Source organism: Pezoporus wallicus, unplaced genomic scaffold (genome assembly GCF_028554395.1).
Source record: "Pezoporus wallicus isolate ANWC-B61680 ecotype Strahan unplaced genomic scaffold, APGP_CSIRO_Pwel_v1 contig_8805, whole genome shotgun sequence".
NCBI classification, from domain to species: Eukaryota; Metazoa; Chordata; class Aves; order Psittaciformes; family Psittacidae; genus Pezoporus; species Pezoporus wallicus.
Window position 1 is genome coordinate 755,843 of NW_026637668.1, and position 21,392 is coordinate 777,234.

General features: G+C 46.0%; 1 protein-coding gene across 3 annotated transcripts in view; it reads left to right on the plus strand.

Moving 5' to 3' along the window:
- NEGR1 (neuronal growth regulator 1) overlaps positions 1-21,392 on the plus strand; it is a 272,951-nt gene that overhangs the window by 102,203 nt on the left and 149,356 nt on the right. The gene's annotated exons all lie outside the window — the stretch shown is intronic.

Here is a 21,392-nt window from a genome sequence, read left to right on the forward strand (position 1 = left end):
GTATTTGTTGCTCTCAATGAAAAGAACACTTTTGATCCAGAATACTACTATTAGAGATAAACATATAAATCATATAATTATGCTAAAATAGGATGTAATTATAAGCTATAAATATAAATAAATATAGACTAAATACTCCAGGTGTATGTACATGCCGAAGCATGTCCAAGGGCCTGTTGCAAGTCTTGTGGCCCCATTGTCAAGCAGGCACAGGGACTGATAACCACGGGATAAAGCATTCCCCAGCCATAGCTTCTCCAGTCTTTGCTCCTCCAGATACTTCCTCCGCAGAGCAATAGGTTTCTATTGTTTTTTGCCTTAGCCACCTCTGCAGCCGTGCCAGGCATTCCCCAAGCTTCAGGGCAGGGATTCCTGGTGCACACACACAGGCTGGTACCTCTCAGCCTTTCAGACAGTGCCTGGACTTATCAGATGGATGCTGAAATGTAACTCCCTGTATAACTGCAGCTTTTCTTTTCCCCATCCTCTTCTACTCGTCTCTAACTTTGCTGCTGCTGCTTTTCCTGGGCATGGCCAGCATCACAGACTACATCTTTCATTCCTCTTTTCCCCGGGGGCTAACCACCTACAGCCTATTTCAAGATCTATTTTCAGCTCCCTAGCAATTAACATGTGATATTGCAATAAGTCTGGGCAGCAAAATTATTGGGTCATTTCACTGAGCTGTCCATTACAGCTAAATACGCAATCAGGCATCTGTGGTGGTGCACGGAGCCAGCCCTTCAGTCCATTATCCTGCAGCCCATGGACAGCCAGAGCCACACTCCTGCACACACAAACAGGACTGCTATTAAAAATACTGGAAATAATGAAGTCGATCTTTTGCCTGCATATAAATACAGGGCTTTCACTGGAGGTGATTTGGGCTGAGCATGTGCAACAGTTAAAAGCTAGGGCATTCTTTTTTAGAATGGCCTGCAAATATGTAATTTATGTGCAATTATGTACATAAATTCTGTCTTCTACCGACACACCCAGCAAAGGCCAAACGTGTTTCTGTTAGAAACCAAGAGGATCCAGTCCTCCAGCCTTTCTGCGAGTGATGCCATCCCTTTAAATCCCTAATGTAAATCTCCATAAGCAGGCCCATCCACTTAATTCCCACAATATGTGTAAATTTACCGTCAGCACGTGTCAGCGTCCCATCAACACTTCCCCTTCCCTCCCTCCAACATGTGCTGTGATGTGGAGGGGTTGCCGCTTGGGTGGTTGAAGCAGGAGGATGGGATGGGAGGTTTAATCTGCTAATCTGCTCCCGCATGGTCCCTGGGCTGGACCGAGCATCCTGGTGACTCTGCCAGCCAACCTCCTCCTGCATCCCTGTCCCAAATCTGGAACCCAGCCACTTCCAGAGCTTGACTATCCTGTCAAAATCATAGTGTGGGCTCCCTGGAACTCTGTTGTGCCACTTTGCTTTAGGGTTTGGGTCTTTTCCTCTTATTCATCAATTTTCATACAGGGTCTTCCTTGTGACCAAACCTGGGACTGACTTACATTTCTGCCTAGAGAAGTCAAGCAACCCCTGAAGTGTGCAGGATCGCAGTCTCTTTTGATTAATCAGATTTTATACAATATTTATTACTTTAGTAAATGAAAAAGCCCTCGCTAACCTTATTGCAGGTACCTCTATATCCCCCCCAGTGAAATTAATGAAGACTTCGATCTCTGAAGAACACTGTCTGGCACAGGACCATCCTGAAAATGCATATAGCTAAATGGAAATAATCTATATGCATATGAACTTTATTTATATGTTAGTAACAAGCTGGTTTGGTCAATTTTCTTGATGTTTTCTTACTCTTTTAGACAGGAACCAGTACAATATTTAGGATATGACTCCCACAGCTTCAGTCCCGTACGAGTTTGAAGGTAACTGTGGCTTAGACAGTGGTGGCAGGTAACGGTGGGAGCTTGGAGGTCAGCACAGGCAGATTTAAGCTGTTCCAGAAAAAGGTGATTTTCCACAGGGGTTGTAGCCAGCACAGCCTCTGTCCAGTTTAAAGCTCCCTCGGCTACCCTGACACTCCATGACACTGGGGTAGCAGCACAGACCTCTCTCCATCCCTGTTCTGCTCCCATGCTCTTCCTTAAACCGGTAAATCTCAGCTAATTCTCTCCCATGTTATAAATCAGACTAAATCACCAATGTTTGCCTTGATGTCTGTTAAAAGAAGCTGCATGTTAAAATTTGGTGACAGAGAAGTGATTTTTAAGGCATGGAAAAGAGGTTAATGCCTTTGTGTGTGCTTTCTGGAAAGGTTTTTCATTCTGGAGCTGCAGATACTGCTTATGACAGACAAGCTGATTAATCTCAGTTGTAAGCGGCTCTCAAAGATTAATAACCTCATTCTGATTCATGCTATTTATGGTGCAGCTCAAATGTTTGGGTTTTTTTAAGTGCTGGAGAAGTGTAGAACAAATGTTTCTCAACCACCCCAGCTCAGCCTCTGGACTGACTATATTCCACCTGCTCTTGGAATAGTTGCTTTAGAACATGTATTGATTTCTAGTGCTCTCAGCAACAGCGCTGATGGCACTAACAGTGCATCGGTGGATGTGTTATTGCCTGTAGGGATCTGTTTTTTCTCCTTGCTTTTTTTATTCCACTGCTAAAGCAAGGTCTTTGACCCTAGTTCTTGTATAAAAATATGTTTGCTTATAATATATTGCTTATTATAGGGTAAAGCCTTTGTTCCCATTCAGTGCTTGTCAAAGGAACGCTGTCAGCTGATGCAAGTCTGCTGAAGGATGCATTGTGATGGGGGAGTAATTAATGTTGGTGCTTCTTCCATGTCTGTGTGTATCTGGGGACGACCCCTCCTGAGCAGGTCTGTGCCCCAGGATTTGTGTCCTATCTGCTAATGAAAGAGCAAAAAAGCCAGGAAACCCAGGAATCTAAAAATGGCTCAAAGCGAGCAAGAGGCTGAATCCTCTGTAAGCTCTCTGGGAAGCAGCATGAGAAGCACTCGTCTGGGAGGGAGCAGGGAAGGTGGATCAGCAATCCTGCTCAATGTAGCTGTTTTTAATGAAGTCACTCTGCACATGTCATGGTGAGGTTCCACCTCCGGTTTCAATTATTTCTGCCCCAAACGTGGCCAGGTTTGGGGTTGGTTTGTTTGATTCCTTCTCTTTGCCAGTGCTCTGAATACAGCTTCCCTCCAAGAGTCCAGCTCTGTTCGTTCCAGTTACATTTAATAATAGGGGGAAAAAAAGACTGCTGTGTTTCATGCTCTCTGCAGGGTTATAACCCCCCAGCATTCAGCAAACACTTCTGCTCGTGCCCAGGACACAGCAGAGCTGGGCTGGCTGACCCACTATTGCCTGGCTTAGGGAATTGGAGAAGGAAACTTATTTTTGCTGGTAATTTTAATAAACACTCATAGATAGATGTGTTTCATATCATGGAACCAGACCCACTTGGGCTGGAAGGGACCTTAAAGCTCCTCCAGCTCCAACCCCTGCCACGGGCAGGGACCCCTTCCACTAGAGCAGCTTGCTCCAAGCCCCTGTGTCCAACCTGGCCTTGAACACTGCCAGGGATGGGGCAGCCACAGCTTCTCTGGGCACCCTGTGCCAGCGCCTCAGCACCCTCACAGGGAAGAGCTTCTGCCTCATATTAAATCTCAGTCTCCCCTCCGTCAGTGTGTATGTGTGGGATGAATTATTAAGCAAGATAACGTTGCTGCATAGATCTTTTCAGAGCAGTATTCTCTTTTCTCACCTAAGATGCTCAAGGCCAGCAAGAGCAGACCAGGGCAGGGGTTAGAGGACAGCAGGCTGTGCAGACACGAAATCCTCATTGCAAGCAGCCTCTCATTGCCCCCTGACTCCATTCTGCTGGCTGTTACCTTGCAGACTGTAAACCCAGCTCCAGGCAGCACGATCCTGAGCTAAGCAGGGCCATGCTTCAGGTGGAGCACCGCGTTAATCCCTAGTTGGAGCAGGCAGGAAAGGACTGAGTGAGGATGGTGCTGGAGAGGGATGTACGGATGGACAGCCCAACAGCACAGCCTGGGGACAGCTCATTTACCCCATCAGTCACTGCTTGTGTTATCCCACAGTGACTGCCTTCCCATCTTTCACAATATATTGCTCTTTAATGCTTGTGCTTTGGCTGTAATTGATTTTAGCCTTCATTTAACCACCCTTCTGAAAAGGCATAGCAACCATCCATGTTTCTGTATGATGATTATTTCTGTTAAATGATTATATTTCTACATCATGACTGAGCAACTTGCTCTAGTGGAAGGTGTCCCTGCACTGGCAAGGGGGTGGTACTGGATGAGCTTTAAGGTGCCTTCCACCCAAAACCAGTCTGAGATTCTATGATTCTAGGATGATTACACAGTGATGTACATACAGAACTTACAATGACACAGTTATTGAATTTGTTAGCATTTTATAGACACATACTTTTACATACTGACATGGCTGAAAAGTTTTCAGCTCTTCTATCTAAATAGGAATATTAGTGTGTGTCCTATGTTTTCCAGTGTGATTTTCTCACCTGTTAATACACTCAGCATCCTGGTATACCTCCTACAGAGGTTATCAATAACGGATACATTTGTGAAAGTCTCTTTGCTCTGATGTGAATTTAACTTTCAAATGGTGTGGTTTTCTTTTTCCACCTCTTTTACAAATGAAACGAACAGGCAACATGTTCTGATGAGGAATAAGCAGGCTGGGGAGGTTTGTTCAAAAGGAAACCATAGGGGGAAATTAAAAAAAGGAATTCCTCCCAGTTGTTACTATTAAAATGCCTGTTTATAGGCGATGTGCTAAAGGAAACTCCTCAAGAGCTGTTCCTTGTTACACATGGGTTATCAGGCTGCATCAGGCGTTGCCTTAGAGCAGTTGTACAAGCTCAGGTTATCTCTGCAGAGATTCAGATGGTATAAATGGATTTCCCAGTAATTATAAATATAGCTGTGTGTAGGTAGCCAGTGAATGCTTGCTTGGACAGGTTGTTCATCCTTTCTCTGTGTGTGCTATCACTTCTTCAGGAAACAAATTGTGCTGAGAAATGCCTTTTTTCTACAGCCAGTAAAGGTACATTTGATGTCTCTGAAATTAGCTATTGCTATATTAGCTATAGACTGGTATATATTAGCTATAGGCTTATTAAATATTGAAATGATCTATTTAATTTCTCTGAAATTAATTAATTAATTTCATTTAACTTCTCTGCAATGAAAAGTGAAACTTCTCATCTCTCTCTTTCCCGTGGAAGGTTGGACTGAGTGATCCTTCAAGTCTTCTTCCAAGCCAGGCTGTTCTGTACCTCTATGGGATGACTTACAGCACCAGTACTTAAACCTCTTCAGAACTATGGTGCAGGAGAGTCATCAGTCTGAGGACCTGCATCTGCATGGAGGCATCAGGCAGTGCGGGGTTCAGATGATGGGTTTCACTCTCCCCGTCGGCAATGGTGGTGTAGGTGTGGGGTGAAATCCCGTCCATGCTGAAGCCAGCTAGACCCCTTGGAAGACTGGAACAAAGACTCCATCTTTTGATATCTCCCTTTAGGCAGGAGTGCAGTGCAAGTCTGGTTTTGCCACTTGCAGGAGCTCCAGTCCGTGCTGTTGCCATCCTGCCCGCTCCAGACCTTGTCAAGGTTTTGCTTTAGCACAGTCTAGGGGAATGAGTACATCTTTAGGAGTAATCACCATTTACATCTGCTAAAACCAGTTGCTATAAATGGCACCACCATTTCAAAGGTAGGATTTGAATACAGTCAGCACAACAATGTTATTTAATACACGTACCAGGTACGGCTCTCTGATGGAGCAGGTCGTGGGAGCACGCAGACATAGAGCAGTTGGGTTTGTGCCTCTTCCCTCAAAGCCAGTCAAATGCAAGGTAGTTTCTACTCCATTGTTTCAATGTTATAGATAAGGATCCACAGCAGCAATTAGGAGCAGACAGAAACCTGGCTCCGTGCTCCTCCAGTGGATGAGCTCTAGGACCGGCTCCACAATGTAGTGGGTGACAGTTGGAAAAACCAGCACATCCGAATCAATAGCTGTGATTATCCTGCAGTAACTCCCCATAATGGTTGTGGGCCATGTTCTTCAGGCTGGATTACAGAGGAGAGCGTGTGAGTGTCTGCTGTGAGAAGATAAAGAGCACCAGTTGAGAGGAGATGGTGATTCGCTCAGTAATCGGCTTCCTTGGCTGCCTGCTCTAAAAGCTGAATTCCTCCAGTAAAATTTCATTTCACAATGAGTGAGTCAAGTGGAAACACAGCATAAGAATTGAGAATAGGCTTCTGAGGGGCACCAAAAACCGCTCACCCTGTTAGCAGGGCAAGGACAAAAAATCATGAGTTGAGGCACAACATTTGAAGATGCATAGTGCACTTAATGCATCCTCCCCGACTTGTAACAACCATTCATGCCTTAAGCTTGGCCCAGGTTAGAAGCCACCCCTAGGCCAGTTCTCATTTTCATAGAATCATAGAATCCCAGCCTGCTTTGGGTTGAAGGGGCCTCAGAGCTCCTCCAGCTCCAACCCCTGCCACGGGCAGGGACACCTTCCACTGGAGCAGCTTGCTCCAAGCCCACATAGCAGTAGTACCTCATACTGCTGGAGCAGCCCCTTGACCTGTCAGTCCGGACATGCAGATCTTGTTCCTGGAAACCTCCAGTGGGGACTGGGTGCATTTTACAGCCCATTCGAGCATAAACATGATCCAGCATCAGCAAAAGCATGTCCTGAGCTGTGAGTCCCTGTCCCAAGCTCATCCTCTCGCTGAACCAGCCTCATGTAAGCAGTATGCAGAAGGGCTATGGCAGGGGAAGGAAGGGGCCACCCTTCTGTGTCCCTTCTCAGGTGTGGTTGCACCATGCTGAGACCTCCCCCGGGGAGGTGTTTCATAATGTCATTAGTAAGGTATTAGTAGTGGTACCATGGAGCAAGCAGCTGTGCGGTTCATCCAAAAAGCAACTACAGCCTGAGACCTCTGTGTGCCAAGTCCCTGCATGTACATCAGCCAGTGTGGCTCCATCTATGACCTTTTATTCCTCTTAAATAAAGAGGTTGTTCTGGTATCTCCTGAAAGATTCATTGCGGAGAAGGACTGCAGCACAATTACTTTTGCCTTTCTTAACATTTTATTTTATTATTAATATTCCAAACTGGTATTTCAGCAAACAAAATGTTCCAGGAGATAAGCACAGATGAAATTACAGAATCCCAGCCTGGTTTCATTTGGAAGGGACCTTAAAGCTCATCCAGTTCCAACCCCTGCCACGGGCAGGGACTCCTTCTGCTAGAGCAGCTTGCTCCAAGCCCCTGTGTCCAAGCTGGCCTTGAACACTGCCAGGGATGGGGCAGCCACAGCTTCTTCAGCCCTAGCAGAAGTCATATGGATTATTTAGTTATTAGTTTAGGTGGGGAATTCTATTTCCTGAAGGCCTTTGACACTTTTAAATGTTCCTTTCACTCTGCAGAAAGGTGAAGATAACTTCTCCAATATCGTCACAAAAACGGGGTTGTTGAAATTGCTTTGTCTGCCAGCTGCATGTTCCCAAATGTGTTTTATACTGACCTGGAACGCTGTACACCTCTGTGTGATCTCCGCTCTGCCTGACACGAAGCAAAGACCTCACCCATAGATCACTCAGGGACTGAAGTAGGAACTAAACCTGGATCTAAGGGAATGTCAGAAACATCAGAGAAATGGGGTGCTTGTCTTGTTCTGCCTTTTGGCTTATTCTCATCGTGGTGACAGAGGCAACGGTGGCTGGTCACACACAGCACACTGCCAGGCTGCAGAGGAACTGCTGCTGCAGGGGAATGTGTTATCTGTAACAATGCCAAAATACAATACAGAATGCCAGGATGTTTTCTTTTGGATTCTTTTTAATAAGTTTTAACAAATTTGCTTCATTTCACAAGGCGAGGGAGTACTTGGGTTCTCCCAGACGCAGAAGCCTTAACCTGCTGCTCCGGTCTCCTGAGCTAGGCAGGGACATTGGAATGTGCAGAGCCTTTAGTGGCATTGTTGGGGCTCAGCAACCTCCTGGACATGACCAACCTGGGGACAGAGGGTGTTCGTGTGGTGCAGAAGGTGCAGGGATTGCATGGGACGTAAGGGGGACGCACAGGGTGCAGCCTGTGCTGCAGCTCAGCCCATGAGCATTTGCTTTGTGCTCTCAAGCCCCATAGCCATTGCTGTTTGATTTTCCCTTGTTTTCTGCTTGCTGCCTCATGTGCCTTCTCCCTCTCTGAAGTGCTCGTGGTTACTCCTGTCTTTAGTGTGCAAACAAAAGCAAATCAAGACGACAGCAAGTGGAACGTGTGGGGCACTCAGCAGCAGCCGCGCCGGCAGAAGTATTTGAGCTGGTGCTCATGAAATACTTCTCCACAGGGAATGGGAGGCTGGGCCCGCTTGGCCTCTGCTGTAATCAATGAAAAAGCTCATTCTCAGCAGCCAAGTGCAGGTTTGATCTTTTCCCATGTGTGTCCCCATCCTCAGTGTATGCTGGTTTGTGCTGGGTGACACTGGGGGGAGATAAGCCCCAAAATGGGGCTCATGGAGCATCCCCAGTGCTACCCTCATGCACCTGCTTTTGGTCCTCCTGCCCTGGGGAAGAGGAAGAGCCCATAAAGCATAGTGCTATCTTCTGTTGTCAAATGGGAGCACTTTCTGATGGTGAATGCTGCAGAGGAAGGAGATTCAGACCAGCATTTGGATGGGGTGCTGCAGGGTTTTACAACAGAGGCAGGCAAAGCTGCCAGGGCTGATCCCAGCAGTGCATTTTAATACTGGGCAGCACCTTCTTTACACCCTGAAGGGGCATTGCTGCTTTTCATTATTTCCTGTGTGTGTGATGCTTTTCCATAGGGATCAATGCAAAAGTTTGGTTTCCTGTTGGGAGTGTTTCAATAGCGCATCTTGCGCAAGCGGTGGTGAAACATCTGTGCCCACAGCTGCAGATGCTTGCGTGGGGCTTTTCTTGTGTCTGGGTTGTTTCCTTTGGTTTGCTTTGTTCTGTTTCCTGGGGGTTGCTTTGGTTTGTTTTCACCATGCTGTAAAGATGCTGGTTGAACTTAGTTGTCTTGGTTCGACTGCAGGTTCTGTTGTGGCTGGTTATTTATTTATAAGCTTGCCATCTTGGCTATAAAAAGCTTTGTAATACCCCAATAATAAATGCATTCATCACCACATCTTCTGTAATCACTGCAGTTCCTGAGCTGCTATTTGGCACTCATTAGCTGCAACTCCCATTCACCTATAATTTCTGAGAAGCATACAATTATGTGTTATCACTACTTGAAGTGATTACTACACTGTATGTTTTTAAGATAATGGCATGAAACACTCCATGATGAATTATACCTCTCTAGGTAGCTTAAATTCTGTCATTAACTCTATTATTTTACTTAAACCATCCCGGCGAGAATTGCGTGGCAGGGTTGGCATTACCTGCTCGGAGAAGAGAACCAGGTCAATACTGATCCAATAAAGGACGTGACACAGCACACAGTTATCTCCCACCTACTCATGGTCTAGATATAGGATGGAGAGGGGAGGTTCTCCCTGCTGCACTGCAGAGCAGCAGCACCCACACCTTGTTTTGCCTGGAGACACTATTTTCTCACTGTGATGCATTTCATAGAGAGCAGGTAACGAGGACCTCAGCCTTGCATTGATTCTTCAGGCAGGCATCAGGCATTTCCCAGCATTAGGAGCCAATGCAGGTTCTCCCTGAGCATCCTCCCCCGTGCATAGGCGATGCCAGCTCCCCATGAGCCTCTCCTCTCTCCTATAGCACACTGCAGCCCCGCATCAGCATGATGCTCTGTTCATTACCAAATTACTGCATTTATGGGGATATTGAGTTTAAGAGCCATCCAACCCTCGTTATTTTACCCTGAGTGCACGTTACCGTAATAACCTCCCGTTGTAAGCCCTCATTTTTTTGTCAGAGCTTATTGCGTCAGTGAAGGAGCCTTTGTTTCATTTTAGCATGAAAAACAAAGACTAAAGTGACTGTTCTGATACTGAAATAAACACAGTTAATTAAATCATGGCTGGTTTCATTCACTTCTGTATTTCTGGATGCTCGACTCCTTCAATAGCATGCTGTGATATTGAATATTTGCAAAGTGACACGGGATGTTCCTGGACCTGATGTTTCCTCATTCCGTGGGCATTATCCTTTGCTTTGCCGTGGTCTCAGAGCTTATGTTGCTTTTTATTCCTTTAATTTGTGTTTCAGTGTTGTGTGGCAAAAAAGCAGGGGGGGTGAAGTTGCCATCTGGGTTGGCTTCACCACCAGAAGAAAGAGGTGATTTATCTATTCCCATGACATAAACCTTTGGCTCTTGAATTTTCAAAGACCCCTCTCCCTTTGGAGACGCTTTCCTTTAAGGAAAGTGCGAAATAATAAAGACAAAACCACACAGTGAATTGTTTCCTTGCTTTTCTACATGGAAAATTTCTTCTTTAGAATATCCGGAAGGCAGCTGCTCTATATCATAAATCTGTAGGAATTAATAAATATCAAATGGAGCCACCAGCCCCTTTTTAATATTTCAAAGAATAGGATTAAGCTGGGAGCTACTGAGAATAAAACCAGGACTATCGGAACCAATAATATTGTGTAATGCGGTTTCTGAGCCTTCAAAGAGAAAAATTATGTGCTTCATGAAATAATTAATAACTAATAATTCTTAGCTTACACTATAATGTTTCATTTGCTTTAATATGAGAATAGATGTGTGAAAGGGGTGGAAGTACCTTTGTGTAAATAAACACAGCAGGGTAATTTGTAACTTGTGATACTGACAGTTCCTCTGTCCTTGCCATCAAAAAAAGCCACTTTGTGGCAGGAGGGAAGTGCACATCATGGTGGTGGCTAGTGGCTGGTGGCTGTGATGAGTGTTAGAGGCCAGGAAACCCCTGTGAAAATCATGATTCACCTGGCTGGGATGGAATAACAGGTACTGAGGTTGAAACCCATACAGATTAAAGCTGAAATAACATCATCTGTAGAGCAAATCACATTTTAAATCATGTAGAAGTAGTCAAATAAACATTTTTTTATTAATTGTTAATATTCTACTGGTTGGTGGTGAGATGCTGGCACAGGGTGCCCAGAGAAGCTGTGGCTGCCCCATCCCTGGCAGTGTTCAAGGCCAGGTTGGACACAGGGGCTTGGAGCAAGCTGCTCTAGTGGAAGGGGTCCCTGCCCGTGGCAGGGGTTGGAGCTGGAGGAGCTTTAAGCTCCCTTCCAACACAAACCATTCAATGATACATGGTTTTCCATTAAAAGTGTCTCTGATTTAGGGATCAACCCACGTTTTCTCACAGACAACTATCCTGCAATATCTTGAAGCACCTCAATGCAAATGAGTTTATAAAATCCAGGAGCTGGTGATGCATGATGAAGATACATCCTTCTTTCCTTCCCTGTTTCTCGCCCTGCTTTCTCTCCCTGTCCTGTCTTGTGGTCCATCCACAGGCTGGCAGCTACCTTGCGCCTTTCCCATGGTGAGCTGTAAGAAAATCTGCCAAGTTCCCCTGGTTAATAAACTATACATGCATGCTGTGGACATGGCACAGGAGCAGAGCAGGGAGGTTAGTTATGAGAACTGCTCATGAGCATTCAGGTAGCACATATCCCTGCTCATTTCAGGCACTCTGCCGTCGGAAGAGCAACCACTGCTCTCTGCTCCTCTTGGAAAAGTCCACGGGTCAGCAAATGTTGAATGAATTATCTTGGTTCCTCCCTAAGTTTGCAGATCTCCAGTTCTGAGCTGCTCTTTTAGGAAGCGAGGTGATGGACTGCTGAGAATCACGGGAGATGGGGGCGAGTAGGCTTGGAAGAACATCTTTATTATGAGGAGGTAATGATGAGTTAGAGTATTGATACGGTGCTTAATGAATAATTTGACTGCAAGCAGTGGGTAAGATGTCTCTGGTATGCCTGGTCTGTTCAGCCCTGAAGGGGAGGGAATGCTGCAGCATCCTTCGCTCCTTCACTGTCAGCCCAATCTGCTGCTTGCTGTAGGTGCCCTTCCAACCCAAACCAGGCTGTGATCCTGTGATTCTCTTTGCTGCGAGCAGGAGTACTCAGGTGGCTCAGTGCCGGGTGCTGGGAACATGCATGTTCGTATAAAGGAGCCTCACCGTGTGCCTGCTGAGTGCTGCTGTGGGGCTGGAAACAGAGCATTTTTAAAGGCAGATCTAAGGGCTTTGGCATACAGTGGGGGTGCCAGGCAAAGCAAAGCTGGTATCTTATTGTCAGCCAGGTCTGGCTGCTCCAGACAGGGCTGTGGGGCTCTGATTTTAAACTCTGCTTTGAACCTACTGCTTGTCTCCCCTGTTTTACATAACTGTTCATCAGCCGCCCCAGAACCCATCTGTGTGCAGTTCTGTCCCATTCACGGCAGAACAGTCTCCCTCTGCAGGAAAGCTGAACATTTGCATGTTCCACAAATAAAGAGTGTTACCTCTGCAGGGAGGGGAATAAAATGTCTTCCTAAGATGAAGTCTTTTAAACTCTGTTCAGTCTTTCTTGCTATAACTAACAAGAAAGAAGTCTGTCTTGGTGGTGGTACCCTGTATGCCTTGCTTCTTGGGCGCAATTCCTCTGCAGTATTTAAAGCTTGCTATACCTCAGAGATACGAGGTTGCAGCTGAGCTCTGGCCAAATCTCCCCAGCCACCTCCTGCTCCTTGTGTTCACTCTTCCAGGCCTGGCACGGGTGAGTTCCAAGGGAAAACTGTGAAACTGGGGCAGCAGCATCCTTATTTGCACCCTGTGTGTGCTGAGCTTGCGTGGGCACAGATGCTGATGGGTTCAGTTGTGGGGATTGGAGGTTTGGGCACAGAGAGAACCATGGCTTGGTGTGTCCCAGCCTGGTCAGCATCTCCCCTATGGCCTGAGGCTCATCAGTAAGTAAAATAGAGAAAAGCTGTGATAATAATGAGTAGCTGCACAGGTTTTTATGAGAATTCCATGCTTCTGAGGATTCCATACAGCTTTGAGCTACAGTAGGCAGGAGAAAAGCGAGTTTAATCATAAAATGATCACTTGTAATTACACCTGAGTTATTTTTATTGTTTGGAGAATTTCCTTAGTGTAGAAAACTTGGAAGAAGTTAATTCATAAGAGTTCATGGGGAACCCAAGAAGTCATTTATCAGTTCATCAGTAAAAGGGCTTTGCAAAAGTTCTTAGCACGTTTCCAGTGTGATTTGCTGCTTCTGGAGCTTGGATTTACCATCCTATGTTTTGATTTTCTGGGTGTTTTTCTGTGCTCATCCCTGCCCCTCGCGTTTCTTCCCCCTTGGTGCTTAGCTCAAAGCCAATCTCCTCTAAAGCAGAAACACTTTAGCAGCACTGTGGTTTTTCTGCAGTGTTTTTCTGTGTTCTGAGGCAAGTGGTTATAACTCAATGCCAAAACCAACTTCAGTGGGGAAAAGAAAGATGCTGTAGTAAGCAAATCCAACTCTGCTAAGTGGTTCACATCTGCTTTGGTGAACGCTCGCCCACTGCAGGTGATGGAAGGGAGCTGCTGTCATCCCTTGTGGGTGTTAAAGTGAGCTCCTCCAGCATCCCAAAGCACCAGCTATACAGAAGCAGAAGAGTCAAATTCTTCCAGATTTTCAGTGAAAGGAAAGGATTTCAGGACTTTCTCTAAACTCGATAGAACTTTTAACCTGAACTGCAATGGGATTGCTAGGTTTTGGGGAGCCAGCCTACACAGAGATGAATCATGTTCTCACCTGGGGTATGTGCCTTGCCATTTTGGGGATGTGTTCTATGGAGGAAGCGTCTCACAATGTGTCACTCGGTGTGTCCTCTAAATCAGAGCTGTGTTGTGAGCCAGACCTGTAGCCCCTGGGGAATTTCCCAGCCAGCTTGGCCTGTTTCCTGTGCTCCTCACCTTCATAATCCAATCTGGGGAGGGACCAGATGGATGAGGTGGGACCAGAGCAGACACGGGTGAGGTGGAAGCACTAAATGAAGGCAGATGGGGCTGACTGGGTGCAGTTAAAGGGTTGTGTGTGTTGAATTTGCCTACAGGTTTACAGGACAGTTTTAAACTCATTTCTCCTTTCAGCTTCACAATTTGGGCCAAGTAAGTGGCTGCCCCAGAAGTGTGGATAATGGTAGCTGCTGGTTCTACTTGAATGAGGACTATTTTCCCTTTAATGACGGTCCAGTACTATTCAGCTTAACCCCAGAGAGGGATTGAGATGCTGTTGGAGACAGGCAGTGTCAGCACATCCTGGTGCTACATGGGCCATAGGAAAGCTCTGTGTGAATGCAATGGAGTTTGCTTCAAGGGCAGCAAGGTGGGCACTCCAACCCTACTGCACTGCGATGACTCTTCTAGAAAGAGCCCGTGTGCAGCTTTAATTAAGCAAGCAAGCACTGTTTTTTACAAAGATTAATAGGTCTGTGTTTTAATTATGGGGAAATAATAGACTGGAGAGGCAGGGAAGTGGGAGGAATCCAAAAGAGGATTAAAAACTTTCAGGAAGCTGGATGAGAGGATATTTTTCCATACTCGCAAATTGCATATGATCATCCCCATTAATAATGATTGGAAAAATAATAAAACACCTTCAGCCATACACGACACTTAACATTAAAATCTATTTTTTATGCATGTTGAGTAGAGAATTTCTGATTACAATCATCAGTTAAAAATAAATTGTTCTTTTTTTCCAGTCTCCCAAGTTTAAAAATAGAAGAATTATCTTCTGAGTTCAGCTATAGTTAAATCAATACCTTTCCAAGCAATGTAAAGGTAGAAAGAGCAAAAGTTCCTTTTATTTAATGATGGTTATTTCTTTCACTGTGCTACAGTATTATTAGTCACCTCTAAAAATAATTGGTCCTGTGCATAGATTTGAAACATTACATTGCAGAAAATGCTTCAGTGCTGTGCAAAAAGTTTTAAAGTTAACAGAATTTAAGGAAAGGGTAAAGGGGGAAGAGAGGGAAGGACATGAATATTTGAAGTTTCTTCTGGTTGCCATCCGTTCAATAACTCATTGCCCATCATTATGTAAGAAAAGTTTTCGTGTTGGGATCTATTGAACATCAGCATGCTTTGCCTTGGGTTCTCTGCTGGTGATGGGCAGTGATGGACCAGAGCTCCTGTGGGCAGCCTCAGAGCTGACCTCTGCCAGGAGCCACCGTGCACTTTCAGCACTGTGGTCCCAATGGGAATTTGTGTGTTCTCATCCAGAAGCGTGCATTGATCTGGTGTTATTCAATGTATTGATGGAGCTTAGACCTAGGAGAAGCTGGAGAAGGGTTTGGCTCCCACCCTGAGGCTGACTCGTCCTGAGGGCAGGGCAGTGACAGGCATCCAGCTCCTCATGGGATCACATGAAATCAAAACTCTGCTCAAACTTGCTCTGTTGGAGTGAGGCCAGAGGAGGCCATGGAGATGCTGCGAGGGCTGGAGCAGCTCTGCTCTGGAGCCAGGCTGAGAGAGCTGGGCTGGGGCAGCCTGGAGAAGAGAAGGCTCCTGAAGGGGAGACCTGAGAGCAGCTCCAGTGCCTGAAGGGGCTGCAGGAAAGCTGGAGAGATGGAACCAAGTCCCTGTTTGTCCTTATTTCTGTTCCTCTGCAGTAACTGCAGTGCAGAAGCATTGCCTCCCGCTGCCAGGGACACACGCGGGTGAATGTGCAGTCCAAGCTGCTGCAGAAGAGTTTTAACCACGTTTTCAGAAATGGGAAGTGATTTGCAAACAGAGAGGGATTAAATCTGTTAGATTAGAAAACATTTCTGAGATGAGCCATTTGATTGCTTCTTCCATGGAGTAAATACACACTTTATCCCCTGCATCTCACGTGTGTAGTGGGAAACACAGCTTGGTGGCTGCTGTTTAACTCAGATCTTGTGCACAAGATCTCGGAGAAATCCTGCTACATTTCCCTATCAGTTCACTCCCGCAGGGTTAGGGTGCTTGCCTGGCCTTTCAACATAGAGGAAAGAGCGCTTCGGGCTAGTGAAGGAGCCTGTCCGAGTCAAGCTGTTTAATCTGTTTGCAAAGAACCTTCTTTGGGATAAAACTTTTAGACTGAAACCAGTGTGCTTCCACAACTCAGCGTGCTTCCACAGGGCCTGAACAAGACTGGAATGTTCCCTCCTAGTTCCATTTTAAATACCTGTTTCACCAAACTTGACAGTGCTTCTCAAGAGCTGAACATTGCTCCCTTTTCAGCCCTTGGCTGTCATGTTTGCAGGTGTCCTGGGTTCAGCAGTAGCAGTCATTTTTCTCCTTCTTGGTAGCTGGTGCAGTGCTGTGTTTTGACTTTCGGCCCGGGAACAGAGCTGATAACAATGATGTTTTGGTTTGGCCAAGGACTTTGTGAGCCTCATGCTCTGCCAGGCAGGAGGGGAAGCTGGGAGGAAGCAGAGACAGGACACCTGACCCAAACTGACCAAAGAGGTATTCCATACCACAGCACGTCATGCCCAGGATGTAACTGGGAGTTAGCCAGAAGGGCTGGGGGACTGCAGGGTTGGAGGAGGTATCGGTCGGAGCTTGGTAGGGCTTGAGGGGCGAGTTATCGGTCAGCTGGTCCTGAGGTGTTGTATTCTCTTCCCTTGTTATTTCCTTTATCATTATTATCATTGGTGGTAGCAGTAGTGATCTGTGTTATACCTTAGTTACTAAACTGTTCTTATCTCAACCTGTGGGAGTTGCATTCTTTTGATTCTCCTCTCCGTCCCTTCAGGAGTAGGAGGAGAGAAAGAAGAGGGGGGAGTGAGTGAATGAGTTACCTGACTGGGTTTAAACCACGACAGCAGGGCAGTTGAATACTGCAGAGCTTTTGCTGATGAGTGGGGTAGAGAAGAGAGTTGGGTTTAGCAGGTTTTCATCTTACCCATGATAACTGTGTGCCTACAAATGAATTACCCAAATGTCTTACTTGTTTTAGAATGTTATTTGGAGCAAATCCCTTTGTATATCAAATAAAAGAGCAAGAGGTCTCCCATTCCTTTCTGCAGTGCTGTATATCTCACCCTTGCTCGGCAGGAAAAACTTGATCTCAAAGGGGCTGTGTTTAATGGTTGCACTTGATGATCTCAAAGGTCTTTTCCAACCCAGCTGATTCTACCATTCTATGAACTGAGTTTTTGGCAGCCTTTGGGGCTGTGCTGGTTTTTGCTGGGATAGAGTCAGTTTTCTTCACAGGAGCTGGTGTTGGGCTGTGTTTTGGGTTTGTGCTATGAACAGTGTTGATAACACAGGGATGTTTTTGTTAACAGTGAGTGGTGTTTTAGCAGGGTCAAGGCCTTTCCTGCTCCTCACACCACCTCACCAGCGAGTAGGCTGGGAGGGCACAAAGAGCTGTGGAGGAATATGGCTGGAACAGCTGACCCTGACTGCATATAATACACCGTACATCATGCTCAGCATATAAAGCTGGGGAAGCTGGAGGAAGAGGGGAGAAGATGCTCTCCAGCTTTCCTGCAGCCCCTTCAGGCACTGGAGCTGCTCTCAGGTCTCCCCTTCAGGAGCCTTCTCTTCTCCAGGCTGCCCCAGCCCAGCTCTCTCAGCCTGGCTCCAGAGCAGAGCTGCTCCAGCCCTCGCAGCATCTCCATGGCCTCCTCTGGCCTCGCTCCAACAGCTCCACGTCCCTCTTGTGCTGCTGCCCCAGAGCTGGATCAGGGCTGCAGGGGGTTCTCCCCAGAGCACAGCAGAGGGGCAGGATCCCCTCCCTGAGCTGCTGCTCACACTCTGGGGGTGCAGCCCAGCACACAGCAATACAAGATGGTAAATGGCCATTGAAACGGCAGGCTTCCTTCATAGAACCTCATTTCTAAGTGACTGCATCCAGCTGCTCTAGAAATACCAGTAGAAAAGAAACCCATTGTGGAAAAATGACAGTGAAGCTTGGCTTCTCCCCACTCTTCTGTTCATTAGAATCAATTGGGAAATGTTTGTAAGACTTTGTAAGTGGCTTCTTCCTTCTCCAAATGGGACCAGACCCTACAAATCTCCTGCAGGGATTCACAGACATCTGCTGTGCTCTCCATCCTCAAAGAGATGCTTCCCCATGACATCCCAATTCTCTGCTATATAAACTGTGATTTTTTATCCTGTATTCTGTACGGCTTCCTTCAGAACCCTTTCAGATTTCACATTGAGATCATTAATTAAATGAATGGTTATTTTCATGTTCCATTTCTGAAGAATGTCAGCCTGATGCTTCTAGTTTCTTATTCCTAAAGGGAATGTCATTTTCCCCCTTAAACAATACTGCCATATGCTTCAGCTACGAAATCCCCATTTTCTCCCACCTAACAGTTTCCATAATTGTGCTATTTTAATGTGTTATCAAAGAGATGAGATCTGTTGCGTTCACCTCTTCTGTTGGATTTCCTTCATGTAAAAAACCTCTTTATCAAATAAAATGTCCCATTACTCTGTTGCACTTTGTATTATATTCCTTCCGTACTGAAAGTTGTTTTAAAGCCCTGAGTTCTATTGTGGTTGCATAGTGGTTAGCCTGAAATCTACCTGATTCACTCTCTACATTTCTTTAAACGTAGATAATACACTTATTCTTTCCCTGTCACACAGCACCACTTTCAGGTTGGTTAAAACCCCCACACATGCTCCTGGAATTGCAGTTTCCTGCTCTTAGACCTGAGTCCATCCAGGGTTTTCTCTGCCCGTAGCTTCATTGCTGCTCTGCCTGTTCCCATATGCTGGATGTCTCCTGCTTAATGGAAAACTATAGAACAGTGCTCAGGTTTTGAGCCATAGTAAAATGTCCTCAACCTCACTGCAGACAGGTTCAGTCTTACTCATCTGCTCGTGGAAATAAAGTTCCTTCGGCGTGTTCTCTCTTCCCTTTTATCCCTTAACTTCTCAGTCACCGAGAGGAACTCTCCTTGCTTCCTCCTGGATACCCTTCTCCCATCCCATTCCCCAGCATTGGACACTGTTAGGATTCGGCTGGACAGGTTGGACCAGATGATCCTTGAGGTTCCTTCAACCTGGGAATCTGGGATTCTGTGATCTCCTTTGTCTGGTCCTCCTGTTTTTATGACGTTTTCTTGTGGCAAAGTGGTACTTGAAGCATCTCAAGTGATTTTATCCTCATTGTATCCTCATACTTCATACAGGACTGTGCTCTGATGGTGTTTACTGGGTTTCACATCATTGTATTTCTTTTCCTCACTTGCTGCTGTTTCATGCATTCTCCTGGATGCTCAGAGAAATCATTGTTCTGGCTGAGCATTCCCAGGCCAGCCTTGTGCTTGCTTGCACTGACAACATATAGACTGCATTGTCCAAGCATCAGTTGAACATTGATAGTCTCTGATGATCAACTGATCACTCGAAATGCCCGTGGGATTGAGGAGTGTTCTTTAGTGTCCTCCTTTAGTGTCTTTTTTGTCTCCTGTCACCAGTGTCACTCCCTCTTTCCAGTCAACAGAGAAGTTTGATGGCTACTCCAAAACTATTGGTTGCATTAAAAATGAGAATATCTCCTGGGGCTGTTTCTATCCTACCAGCCTGTGTGTAGATGAGTATCTGCTCCTTTGCCTCTACCAGTGTGAGGGCTCTGGTGCAGCTCTGCATCCTCTGGCATCACCCTGTTCCCACTGACTACTGCATTCTCCCACCAGATCCACAGGGATCCCACCTCAACAGCCATCTCCTTCCCTTCTCGTTGGCTGAACAGTGCTAGGAAGAACCTCCATCACTATGCACCAGCTTCTTGCCTCTTTTCTCACAAGGTTTTAGTGGCTGTGCTTGATGCTGAGCTGCTCTTAGGACTTGTCAGAGCCGTTTAATCACATGCTTCACATGCATCCCTCTTTGTCCCAGTGTGCAAGTGAGCAACTTCAGAAGGAAAGCTATTTCAGGGAAGAAATTACAAATGTTTCCTAATAGGCAACACAAATTATTGACAACAGCAGCATATTGCAGTGCCTAATTACCTTAGGAGAAGCTTCTACTTCTGTTCTGCCTGGGTGGCTTTTTTTGGGTAGCATATCCACAGAAAGGATTTTCAATTAACATTGACCTTTAATACTTGGGCTGGGTTTTGATTCTGCAGATGGTGAAAGGGACTACAAATGAGATTTTGCAATATACCTTGTTCCTTGTATTTCTCAGCTGATTAGTTTCAGCCTGTTCCCAGTGGCTACACAGGTGTATTCAGCTCACAATTCCCCAGCAATCTCCAGTGCCATGTTCAACCCCCTGAGATATTGTGTAGAAACGCTGTCAAACTCCTCAGATAGACATGTTTTCATTCTCTAGCTGCAGTTTTTACTCATTTTAGCAAAAACAAAGTCTTTGTTTATGGGCGAATATTGTTAAACTGAAATTCAGAAGGAAAAGAACCCGGCTGGAGTACATCTGCTGCCGATTGTAGGGGTGGTGTTGCTCATTGAGCTGCGGTTAAGGTGACTATTATACCCCAAAGAGCACAGTTATTCGTTATTGTTCTACTAATAATTGGGAAAAAGCTTAAGTATGACATAATAAACAAATCACGTTTGTCTGAGTCACTGCCATACAAAAGAGCTTTTAAGAAATATTTAATAGACCTCTGATTTGTGTTCCATTGTTGCTGTCAGCAGGGGAATCCATGCTAATTGAATGTATGTTTGCTTTAAACAAGATGTCTTGAACATGATCAGCAATGACAAATCTAATAATGCCTTGAAAAGGAAAATATATCCTTTTGGATTCTAAGTGCACAGGATCATATAATCCTGGAATGGGTTGGGTTGGAAGGGCCCTTAAAGCTCCTCCAGCTCCAACCCCTGCCACGGGCAGGGACCCCTTCCACTAGAGCAGCTTGCTCCAAGCCCCTGTGTCCAACCTGGCCTTGAGCACTGCCAGGGATGGGGCAGCCACAGCTTCTCTGGGCACCCTGTGCCAGCGCCTCAGCACCCTCACAGGGAAGAGCTTCTGCCTAAGAGCTCATCTCAGTCTCCCCTTGGGCAGGTTCAAGCCATTCCCCTTGGCCTGTCCCTGCAGGCCCTTGTCCCAAGCCCCTCTCCAGCTTTCCTGCAGCCCCTTTAGGCACTGGAGCTGCTCTCAGGTCCCCCCCCCCCCCCAGTTTTTGATAGAAAAAATCTCTTGGTTCCTTAACTAAGCAAGGTGAAGTTTGCTGTTTCTGAGGCAAGAGGAGTAATTTTGCACAGCCCACCTGCCTGCTCCTGGTCAGTAGGGGTTGAAGGTGGAGGAGAAGGGACTGCTCCAATGGAGTCATTTTGTCTAGGTCAGAAATCACGGAGACTCACTGCCTACTGCTCCGCTGACCACTCCCAGCAGGAAAGCCTGAAAGGAAGAACAGCAGAAAAAGATATCTGTGTTCATTGTGTGTTTGTAAAGTCAGCTGCTGGTTTTATGATGA